The sequence below is a fragment of the Aptenodytes patagonicus genome, chromosome Z, assembly GCF_965638725.1.
Source record: "Aptenodytes patagonicus chromosome Z, bAptPat1.pri.cur, whole genome shotgun sequence".
Classification (NCBI taxonomy): Eukaryota; Metazoa; Chordata; class Aves; order Sphenisciformes; family Spheniscidae; genus Aptenodytes; species Aptenodytes patagonicus.
In genome coordinates this window covers 78,223,352-78,235,333 of record NC_134982.1, presented here as the reverse complement: position 1 = coordinate 78,235,333, position 11,982 = coordinate 78,223,352, and the positions used below count along the sequence as shown (strand labels likewise).

Below are 11,982 nucleotides of genomic sequence, written 5' to 3'. Positions count from 1 at the left end.
TGTTCTTGGCTGAAGTTTTATTTAATTAAATTATACCATATACCTCTTTAAAGTAAACAAGACCATCGTTCAGTTTATATGTCCTTATAAAAGAGGCAGCTGAAACACAACACATCCATTCAACACAACCACTCACACCTAGTTTATAGGCAGCACAACTCCACCGACTTCCCTAAAGTTGCAAGAAACATGAATTTGACATGGATCAGGAAGAATGCAATTTAAAGAAACTGGAAAAGGAGAAAAAGGAACAGACACAACCAACCAGGGAAGCAGGCAGAAAAGAAAAGAATGAGTAAAATAAGTGGACCAATTAAAAAAAAAAACCACTAAAAGCGTCACAGGAAAAGTAGGAATATAACTCCCAAAGCCCAAGTTTGCTTCCTAAAAGTGTTTTCCCTCACATTATCTTTCTCTCTCTCTCCCCCCTTCGCTCCTTTCCTCCCAGGAAGGCAATGTTTAAATTTTTCTTCCTTTCTGTTGTTCCCTGCATGTGTTAACAACCAACTCGTGGGCCCTGTCACAAAGGATTTATTTTCTTTTTCTATCATAATGATCTACCAAAATTTCTATTGGCTTTCTGAATTGCAGTTGGAAATGAATTTAAAAGCATTCTTCAATGGCAGCACGGTCTAGATTATTGGTGAAACACACTTATTTCTATTTTTATAGTATACTGACCAATTACAGGAGAACCCTCATAGTATTTTTAAATTACATTGTATATTTAACTTGTAACAAGAAACATGTGTGCCAAGGGATGAAACTGTAAGGCATTTTTCACAATCTGACCTCTAAAGAAAAGATCTTTCAAAGGATTCGAAAATTCATAATTTTATATTTATATTAATATATAATTACCAACATATATAATATATATTCTAATATATTGAAAATATTGGATATATTAGTATATTCTCATATGTATGTATATTCTAATATTAGAATATATGTATTAGCCTATATATTAGAATATATATAATATATATTCATATATATTTTTTTCTTTTCTCATCATAACTGATTCAAATATCCTCGATTTTGAGTCTGGTGTTATGATTAAAATTCATTTTTTCAAATGAAGACTCACCAAAGTACTTCTAATCTTACCTCAGCTGTCAATATGCTGGGTGGGGTTTTTGATCATTGTGATTTGTCTTGCTCCTGTATTTCATGGGGGAACAGAAAAGCAAACTTTTAAGCACTCCTATATTCTTAACAAAATCTACTGTTTTCAAGAACTTACTCTTGGAAATCGACCAATTAAATCAAACAACACACTCATAACCTCATTTCTTTCGCAAGTGGTGATAACCTTTAAACCAAAACCTGGTCTAAGGTGGAAACCATATGAAACCACAGCTTTCTCACGATTTCCACTTGAGATTGCAACTTTGCCCAGATTAGAGAATTCAGGCTGAGTTTAAAGGACATATGAGGTTGTGCTATCAAACCACAAAAACTTGGAGGTACACAGGGGAAATGAAATTTCCCTCTCTCTACAAGATGCTTTTCTTGCCTCCTACCCTAACAGTCCCAAACCAGAAACACAGCATGCAGACACACTTTTTGACTTGCATTAGGGGACCAACCTGGTTGACAAACTACCCAGTTGAAAAAAAAGTGGTTTTTTAAAGTCAGGTTAATTCCCCAATACAGTGTATGGGCTGGCCACACTGGCAGCTGTGATAGCAAAGACAAACTGGCATGCTACCATGTTTTGGGGGAAAAAAGGGAGAAAAAGGATGAGAGATAGCAGTGTCTTGCCACTGTAGACTTCATAACCTTCAGCTGAAAAAGTTTTGTTCTATTTTTAGATAACAGGACTCTCAACCTACAGGCTTTCATCAAACCCAGTCCCCCATTTTGGTGTGTATGTTCCATGAACTCCAAAGCACTCATTTTCCTAGGTGCTCCTTGATGCAGGCAGGGATTGGGCTAAGTACGTGGTGAACTTGCTACCTACCAGCTGCTTCTCCAGTCATTCCACTTGCTCTCCCTACAGCAGGACTCCAAAGGTGTCCTGTCACATTCAATGCAAATACCCTGTGGCAGGTGACAGGACACAGATGACAGGTATCATCTGTCAGGTGGTACTTGCAGTTCACTCACCAAAGATATTCTCATTACCTGAAGGGAGAGAGGATTGGGAATTGTAATCATCAAAAGCCTGTGTGCCAGGCTGTCTTGCACCAAGTGAACTCCAGGAGATGCAAATATGTAACAAATCCCACTGTTCTCTGTAAAGGACACTGTCATGTACAGTGATTGTGTTAGGCACTGAATAAATACAAACGCAAGCCTTTTCCCACTTTCTGTCAAAGGATTCACATTATAAGGGCACCAACCTGCAAATGGCTTGTGAAAGCATATGGATCTGCCCTTCTTCTAATACTATCTTGTCTTCACTACCTTTTAGCTTTTACTTTCAGGTGATTTTGCGCATCAGTCAAATAAGCAACTGCCACAATCTGCCATGCTTAAAATGAAGACACCTCTTGTACACATTAATCCTTCCTGTTCCAGGCAGCGGTTTAGTGGAGACTCCAGTGGGGCCCCTCTCTACCTACTGTCCCCCTCTAACCCTCACACGTACACATCATTATCACACTTGTAACTTCCACATCATGTGAAGCACTGATATCTCACATGGAATTTTCAACCCATTTGCACTGAAGCTGCATCTTCTCCCATGTTCTTAGATGACTTGTGTCAAGAGTGACATGAGAAACCTCCAGACCTCATATTTCTACAGAAACACAATACAAAAAGAGCTTTATCCCAAACACTGTGGCAGGTCTCTATTTCCCACTGAAGTCTATCAGAGTCACAGGTCTTTGATAATGCCAAGAATTGTCTTTTGACTCTCACCCATTTGATTGAGGCTACACATTTCTTCAACATCATAGCCCAGAAAGGGAATTAGTTCAGGGAAGACCTTAAAGTCCGCACTACACCGGACACGAACTAGAAGAACACATTTCCTTCCAGTCTCATGACATGCAGATGCCCCACCTGGTAGCTGCCTGGTGCCTCCACAGTACATCCCACCCCTTGGGCTCCTACCTCTAGGAAACAGGATGCAGAAGCAGCTCATTTGACCCTGCACGCAGCCACCTGAGGTACATTTAAGTTACCAGAGAGAGTAACTGCATCACTCAACAGTTTCCCACCCTGCTCCTCAGGCCTCACACACACTTTTCTAGGCCTTTGCCCACCGTCCCTCCTGCGGCCCCGTGAATTTACAACCCACACAACCAGCTCTAACGTGAACGACAGTACCGACTGTAAAAAATGCAACAGCCAGCTCTGAAGCTGGAGAAAGCGCTCCACACGACAGGGCGCAGGCTACCAGCACCCAGCTCGGAGCCGGCCCACCCGAAATCCCTCTTCCCCGCCAGCGGCCTCTGGCGGCCCCTCGGCCCCCAGCGAACGGCCTGCTCTCCCCCTCTGCCCGAGCTCTCCCAGACCCCCTGGGGGACCAGGACCCACAGGGCAGGAATGCACCGGGGCACCAGAGGGACGGCGGGGTCCGGGGCCGCCCTGAGGCGCCCTCCCACCAGAGCAGGCAGGCGAGGCCGGCGGACGGGGCCCCTGCAGCCCACAGCCGCGCCGGCCTCTGCACCGCGCATGCGCCGCCGGGGGCGGGGGGCAGGGCGGGGGGAGGGATGGGGGAGGGCGGGGGGAGGGATGGGGGCGGAGGCCGCGGGGGGCGGAGGCGAGGGGACACGAACGCCCGGGCGCGAGCGCGCGCCACCCGCGCGGGGGGACGAGGAAAGCCGGGCCAGGCGCGTGCCCGCCGCCGCGCAGGCGCGCTCGCCGGCTGCATCCCCCGGGCGCGCACCCCTCAGCGCGCCTGCGCCAGGGCTCGCGGAGGGGAGGGGCGGGGACGGAGGGGGGCGGGGGCGGGGACGGGGGCGGCGGCCCCGCCCGCGGCCGCTCCCTGTCATCCGCGCTCCGCGCCGGCTTCCCCGCCCCCGCCCCCGGCCCCGGCCCCGGCCCGCCGCTCCCCCTGGCTAGCCATGGATGGGTTAGTACCTGCCGCCGCTGCCCTGCCCCCGGGGCCGGGACCGCACTGAGGGGCGGGCGGCGGCCGTTGGCCGCGGGGGGCGGCGGTCCCCGAGGGCTTCACCTGGCGCCGCCTGGGGCGGGGCGGGGCGCGGCCTCCGGGGGCGGGGGGCCGGCCCGGCCCGGCCCGGCTCGGCTCGGCTCGGCTCCTTCTTCGGAGTAGCGGGCTGCCGCGCCGGGAGTGGGGAGAGGGGGGCCGAGGGAGGTACCCCCCGCCCCCGGCGAGGGGAAAGGTGGGTGTCGAGAGGGGCCGGGTTTCGGAGGGGCCGGGCTCGGGGTGGGGATATTGCCGCGGGCTGCTCCGCCAGGTACTTGTGGAAGGAGGAAGCCGGCAGCCGTCGCCGGCCTGGAGCTGAGGGACCGGGCGCTTTCGCGGGGAACTTTGCGGTATCCGGGGCGTGCGGGTGTCTCTTCTTTTCGCTTTCTTTCTTTTTCCGTCTTTTTTTCCCAGCGGGGTCGGGGGCGCGTTTTTTCCGCGCCGGCGGCTGGCTTTCCTCCGTCGGCGAGGGCAGTCGTCCAGCCCTGAAGCGGGAGCGGAGCGCGGGTGCCGGCTGCGGGCCGGGGTGCGCCGGGCGCTGCTCCGCGGGGATGGGGCTGCCCCCCGTGGGGCCGCGGCGCTCCGGGGTGGAGGTGGCCCTGGCCTGGCGGATGCCGCGTGTGGGCGGGCTTTTAATCTTATTACAGAGTTTACCTCTTCCAACCTGCTAAAAAGCCCTTTGGCGCGCCGCTTGCTTAGTGGTGAGTGAGGGCCCTGAGGAGTTTTCGGAGGTTGCGGTTTCATGCGGTAACTTAAGTTTCGTACCTCAAGTCTGGCGGGGGGTTGTCTGTAGCAGAAAAAACGTGGGGGTGCTGCAGCCTGCCATGTCGCTGGTGCCTGATAGAAGTGCCTCTGTGGAAGTGAACTGATTGACAGCTATTCTGCAGGGTTACTCAATAACCAGCATGATTATTCGTGTAGTCCTAAATGCATTTTTATAGACTGCACTGAAGGCCTGAAGTACACGGTAGGTTGTTGCAGCGATAAAGTTTATACAGTATGTGGTCCTCAGAAGATAAAATTATTTCTAGCAACTTTGAAGTATCGTGCTCCTGTTGCTGGGGTAGCGTGATGTACACTGACTTCTGTCACATGTCTTGATAAAGTTTCTTAACTTGAAACTGAGTAATAAAACCAAATTAATTATGTGTCCCGCCAACTTCCCTCACTACTTTTCAACTGCAGACGTGATTGCTGGTATTTTTTCCTTTGCCTATTGGTATTTCAAAATCAAAAGCCTGGGAAGTTTGACCATGGCGGGAAATTCAGCTGTCCTAGGAAACTAACTGTGCCTAATGTCAGTAAAGTACTTAACTGTTTCTTTTATTTTTTTTTCATCATAACAGTATGCATACATGAAAATGGAGATGATCACTAAAGACAGTGCTTCTAACTTCATGCAAAGACGTAGATACTAACTTAAAGTGCATCCTGTGCCTCAGTGACCTGTAAAATCTTAGCTGTTCTTGAAGTCTAGGAATTCTGATACAGAAGTGAGGAAGACTTTTTTTTTTTTTTTTCCCCCCCTGATGACTCAGAGCAGTGCAGCCCGAACTTTTCTGACATCTTTTAGCACTGTTGCAGTGGAAGCCTTGATAGGGAGGCAGGTTGACAAGAACACTCTTGTACAAATGCTGATTAATCAAAAAGCAAATAGTGTTAGGAAGTATCTTTTTGGAGAACTTAATTAAAAAATGTAATGAGTAATTTTGCTATGATCAGCATTTTTTTCACATTTACTTTGAAACTACTTTTTGGAAAATTTCAAAAGAAAAGTAAGGAAGTTCTCACTGGAGTGACAATCTCATCTTTTTTAGTCTGTCAAATGTGCTTATGAGGAACATGTAATTTTGTTTTTCTTTTAATGCATTTGAGAATACAAATATTTTTTTCTCTTAGGTTGTAGAATTGCTATCTAACCTGAGTGTATGGTTCCTATGGCCTCCCTATTCTCTTTCAACTAGTATGATGAGTTTCTTTTGCAAACTGTTTTTCTAATTTTCACAAAGGTTTTGTTATTTCAGTTGAGAGAGGAGGGAAAAAGGGGCATGCGTCAGTTGATGTACTGCCCTGAAATACTAATATTGATGATAACTTAAGGTTGACATTCATTCTATTTGAGTAGAAATAGTATAAGCAAAATGTATGTAGTTCTTAAACTGTACAAATCTAACATCACAAAGCAGAACCTTCCCAATAAACTTGCTTGTCAGAGGTTAAGGCAAAGACTAAGAACACGTTAAAGGTGAATGAATTGAGTGGTTTTTAAGAAATTTTCTTAAGTAGAGCTTTTTAGGTGTTTCAGTAATGATACAGGTGGTTGATAACTGCAAGTCTGAGCATGCTCTGAGTTGTTAGATGCTACCTGTGATACTTCAGGAAGGCCTGGGTTTTTGGGGTGGTTTGGGAGAGTTCTTTTTTTATTAGAAGATGCTAAGTACTTTCTGAGAATTGGACTTGACTGGAGGATCTCCAAACTGTTAGTTGAAAATGCAAGCTGTTAAGACCGTGATTGGTTAAAACTGCCCTAGCATGAAGAATTTAAACTTACACAGGTTAAAACTTTTCATAAACCAGCTTGTGACTTTTTTTTGTTAAATGCTCTTCAAAATAGGAAGAGTAAAAGAAGTAAAATTACACTTCATTGGCACTAATATGGAAATTAAATACAGGGATTAATTTATTCCTATGGGATACTGAGGCTGATTTAGATCCAAAACTTATATTTAGTGAGGGTAAGAATACATAGAGGTAAACACGGAGGAACAAATTTTATTTGGATCAGGAAGGTTCTCTGGAAAGCTGTAAAAATGCCACTGTTTTGTGGCAAAGAAACTGGCTCTTTAAGATTCTTGCATTTGAAGGAAAATGTGACTCAAGTTAAACTGATTAAATTCAAAGAAATTAGTAATGGTATGAACTATAATTTTTTGTTGACTATTGAAGGCAGCCCAGATATGTATATAGACATGTATTTCTCTTTAACTGAGGTTAGTGACTTCGTTGTGGGTTAGCAAGAGGAAAAAATCAGTAACAACAGTAAACACAGGAGCTGAATTTGTATTTGCAAGTTAAATTCAGCCACTCCAGTACCAGATTAAATCTTCAGGTTTAACAAGTCTTCTGAATTCTGCAAGATGATGTTCAAGATCTTAGAGACATAAACCACTTGCACATTATTACCCTTAGGTTTCTGTCTCACAAGCCTTTTTCAGATTTATATTCTACATAGAGCAGAATTACATAGCTTACATTTTCCTGCAGGTAGTTCCTTCATCAATGTCTGTTTCTAACCCACTTTGAGTTATGTGCTTGTGAAAAATATCTAATGTAGGCCTAGTATGAATGAAATTGTCTCTCCTTACGAGCTTGCTGTTCACTGAACAAACTTGTTTATTATTAATATTGGATATAATCAGAAATGGGAATCATCTGACACAATCAGAAACATGAAAATAGCAAAATATAAATCAATCTCATAGTTTCCTTACCAGTTGTCAAGTGACTATTTATTTGATTTGATCTGTAGTCAAGAAAATTAATCTGCTTAGGTACCCTGTGGGGGGGAGATCAGCAGTTAAGTATGCTGGGTCCTACCAGGGAGTATTTATCAAGTTTTCTGCTGAACTAATCCTGTGTTAGCAGAAGCACCTCTGGAGCTATTAAGTGATAAGCACAAGCGTGTTTAGGTCAACTTTCTTTTAAAGGGTATCCTGATTAAACATAATATTGTGTCAAAATGTAAGGATGAAAGTTAGTTATGTACTAAAAGTATGCGTAGAGCCACTGTTTCAAGGTACAGTTCTTAATTCTTTTCTTTTGCACTCATTAACTGTTGCACGGGATTGCACTCTTGCTTCTGTTTTTTCTGCTTTTGACCATTGTATATCACTTATACTTTTAATTTCATTTTGTGCTGCATAATCTTTATGGAAGACTACATTTGAGAGACGACTTTTTTTTTCCCCCTCATTTCAGCATGTGAAAATAGAGCCTATCTTTTTAGGTCCGTGGACGTGACTTTTATATCCAGCAGCATTTTTGACACTGTGTGTCCAGGTAGGTAGGTGAAAAGGAAAAAGTATTTTCCTGTTGATACCACTCTTCCCTGCTCTTGCTGTTTCCTTGTTAGCTGAAGTTGTTCAAACTCAGGACTGTTGGCAGAAGTGCAGCACCATCCTCGGCAGCACATTTCTGCACCTCCCTCGTGGAGTAGCAATTGTTGTGTGTGAACTGCATGGTAAATTATTTTGGTACCGTGCTGCCTTGCAGTTGTTAGTCCCTGCAGTGAGAGCCGTGAAAACACAAGGGTGCGGAATGACATGACTGCCTCTGCTCACTGCAGCCTTAGATCAGCTTAAACTGACCAGGAAACCGCACCCTAAATTTCCTGTGAAAGCCAATGGAATGAATGCTCATATGATTCGATAATCTAACCATTATCTTTGCAATTAACTTTCTTAATCTTACTTACAAGTAAGTTAACTTGCTGCCATTCTTATTCATTAAAAGACATGGTGTATTATAGTGGCATTTGAAGTCAAGGAGAAGACATCATTCTTTCTCAACGGTGAATACTGGAAGCAAAGAAATCAAAATAATGTTTGCATACTTACACTCCGTGCAAGTGTGCATGCTTCACACAAGTGTATGGTGGGGTCAGTACTCCCTACTAGGATCTTACCATTTAAACAAAACATTACTATCTCTTGGGACGTGGGTTGCATTAATCATGGGAATAAGGATGGTCCAAAACCAGTTCGGGTATAGGCAGAAATCAAATGTTCCCATGTCTTCTGGTTTGGGATCAGACCTTGTGGAGAAATCGGGGGGTGGTAACCCCTTTTCTTGTCCTTAGGTGGTATGGCAGCTACATGTGCAGTGGCACATGAGAAGGAGGTGAAGTAACTTCCATTTGTAATGAAGAGCAGGCTACTGCAGAGCTTTCTACTGCAGCTTGCAGTGATTTGTTTAAGAGTATCGCTCCAACTTTTGATACTTGCTTACTAGGTAATTCCTAGACTGCAATACTTTGGAAAAGGCCATAGACATTTTTAAAGGGAGGATTCAAAGCCCGTTTATGCACTTGTCCGGAGTGACAACATACTTTAAGGGATGCATTTGAGTGTGTAAACTATGCTTCAATCCTTTAGGAGGTACAGACTCCCATATATTAAAGGTCTTTTCCAGCCTAAATGATTCTATGATTTTACATGCCTTCAGCCTTTTAACCATAACATTTTCTAGGCTAGAAACACTTACAATAATGTTTGGCAGTCAGCATGAAATGCGTGTTGCCACAGTGACCCCAAAGACCACTGCAAATTAAATTAATATAGCATCTGAGTATTCTACTGACTTGTAATATTGCCAGGTGACTTAGTTTAATTCGTAAATTACATGGAATCCCCCTTGGTTTTGTTAGGCCTTCTTTTCCTACCTAGCTTTGCTCGGCTTGATTAGGATTTTCTCTCTGGTTCCATTTCTGTGGGTTTTTTGGTTGTTCATTTTCTTATTTTACTACCGGCTATAGTGCATTCATTTTCTTACTCTTTTTTTCTTTGTCAGTTCACCTGTTTCTATTTTCTAGTCTCTATTTTCTCTTTCTTGCTCCATGTATCCAGACAAGCTATTTGTTCTGATCTTGTGTTAGCAGGAAAATTACTCTAGCTTCACGTCAGTTCCTTCCCCCTTGTTTCTGTTACCTGTCCTTTCCCAAAACACCGTCAGTTTGAAATCCGTAATGGTTTTTTGTAAAGTTATTCAGTGCACAATATAAGACCTTGGAAGTGATGGAAGCTGTAGTGCAAAACTTAATTTCTGTGGAGGAAACGTCTTGAACTCAAAAGTAGGTGATCTGTTAATTTTTCATTTGGTTTCTGTCAGTGCTAGCAAACTTGTTTCTGTGTAATAAAACTTGGTAAAGGTATAGAAAAGCTTGCTCTCCTTAAAAAAACTGGTCAGTTTCAGACGATGAGTACAAACTGCAGGCATCCACAGTCTCTTGAACTGTTTAGGTTTTTTAACTTACAATCTTTTTTTTTTTTTTTTACCTTGGTCTTTCTTCTCCAGACAACTGAGTATTTATAGGGGTGGGGTACCAAAGTGTGAGTGAAGGTGCAGGTGGCAAAACTACATATATTGTCCAGTCTTATAGGTCAACTTAATGCATGAGCTAAAGTAGTGTTTAAAGGAAAGGCCAGTGAGTATAGGCACCACTTCCTAAGAAATGAAATAAATTAGTGTCTATAATTCTACGCAGTTCTAGATTTTTTTTTCCAGATTAAAAGCAACTATCTGTTGCTTCAGAAACTGAGTTGTCTTAATTGTCATGAGTTTCGAAGTGTTACATAAGTCTGTTACTGAAGAAGATTGTGTTTTTATGTAATTTCCTTTTATTATGTACAACCCTGCTTTATCCACTAATACATGATTTTCAATTTATTGAAATAGAGCTTGTGTATGTACAATGGCTTTGTCTTCTAAAACAGAAAAAAAATTGTATGGAAGTAAAATTAAGTGCTTTAAAAATATAAAAGTAACTTGAAAATAATTCTTCATTGCTAAGTCTTATCTGCAGGATCCCATAACATACTTTCTATAGGGAAATTGGTTTGCTAATGACACTGCTAATGCCAATTTTTGTCTTACCATCATGTAAAATAAGTCTCAAGTGTATGTGTATATATTTATATGTATATACACTAACGGGACTTCTATCTACATGCGAAGATCATTTGGTGTGTTCCCCTATTGTCTCTGCTCTCTGTTGATTGTTTTTGCTGTGTAATGGTTGCTCTCCGTAGGGCTGAGGACTGGACAGTAATAACATAAATACTGTCTTTGATGTAGAATCAACAAGGAACAAGATTATGATTCATTGGAAATTTTCTATTTTTGTGAACTTTATTTTAGAGCCATAGGGTTCATCTGTTTTGTGTACAAAATTGACACTTTTAGTGCACGCTTGTGACAAGCGTAGCCTAGCGTGTTGTGAACAGTGTTCTCTTGGAGGAGCTCTTTATTGTGGTACTAGTTGCTGTTTTAATGTGTACCTTAAAAGATAGGGAGAGGAACTCGTAACACACGACAAGAAAAAAGCCAGGTCTCAGCAGGATCCAGAGTTCTCAAAATACGCAATCCAAAGCCTAGATTAAAACTGTGTTCTGAACTAATGAGTGTTAATAACTTGATGTTTAACCAAAGCAATCTAATTTAAAACTGTAGACCGCCCAAAGGTGGTAACTCATTTAGTTACCAGTATTTTATGAAACACAGAGAATGTTAACAGGATGCATGGATTTAAATATTAATAAAATTCAGGAGTTGTATTTGCTTCATAGGTTTTCTTCTCAGAATCATGTTTCTCCCATAGCTTGTTGTATGTTTGTAAGCAGAAGGGTAGGGTTAAAACTAAAGAAGTCATGCTTAACAGTAAAATTATTTTAGTGTTACTGTTAAATCACTTTACAGTATACTTTGATCAGGGAAAATTATTATTTCATCAACGACCTTGTGTGTTCTATTGTGAGTTGGAAGAAATGAAGACTGTTAGAGGATGTATTACTGTGAAGTAAAACTGAAGGAAAAAGTTCATTTTGTGTGACTGGTGATATTTAGGAGAGGGGAAAAAAGAGAGAAGAGCAGCTTGTCCATATATACTGTAAAGTCAGAGCATTCATTTGAACAAAAGATGTAGGCTTTCTGGATACAGGGCAGAATGTAAACAAAAATGGGGGTATATTAATGCTGTGCTGTCTCCTGAGTCTCCAGACAGTCTGAGATTGTGACCTTGCCCTGATTTATATAATTAGTGTATTAATACTGAAGCTTTACTCTAAAGGATGATTCTTAAGGTGGCTAGTTTATTACTAATT

General features: G+C 42.8%; 1 protein-coding gene across 4 annotated transcripts in view; it reads left to right on the top strand.

Moving 5' to 3' along the window:
* Positions 1-3,993: 3,993 nt before the first annotated feature.
* PTBP3 (polypyrimidine tract binding protein 3) overlaps positions 3,994-11,982 on the top strand; it is a 65,041-nt gene continuing 57,052 nt past the window's right edge. For 2 of the 4 annotated variants that reach the window (XM_076362142.1, XM_076362141.1), the window contains exon 1: positions 4,201-4,301. The gene's annotated coding sequence lies outside the window, so the exon portion shown is untranslated. Of the gene's footprint in view, positions 4,031-4,200; positions 4,302-4,437; positions 4,456-11,982 lie in introns of those variants that run through there. The other 2 variants (XM_076362143.1, XM_076362144.1) reach the window with 2 other exon arrangements.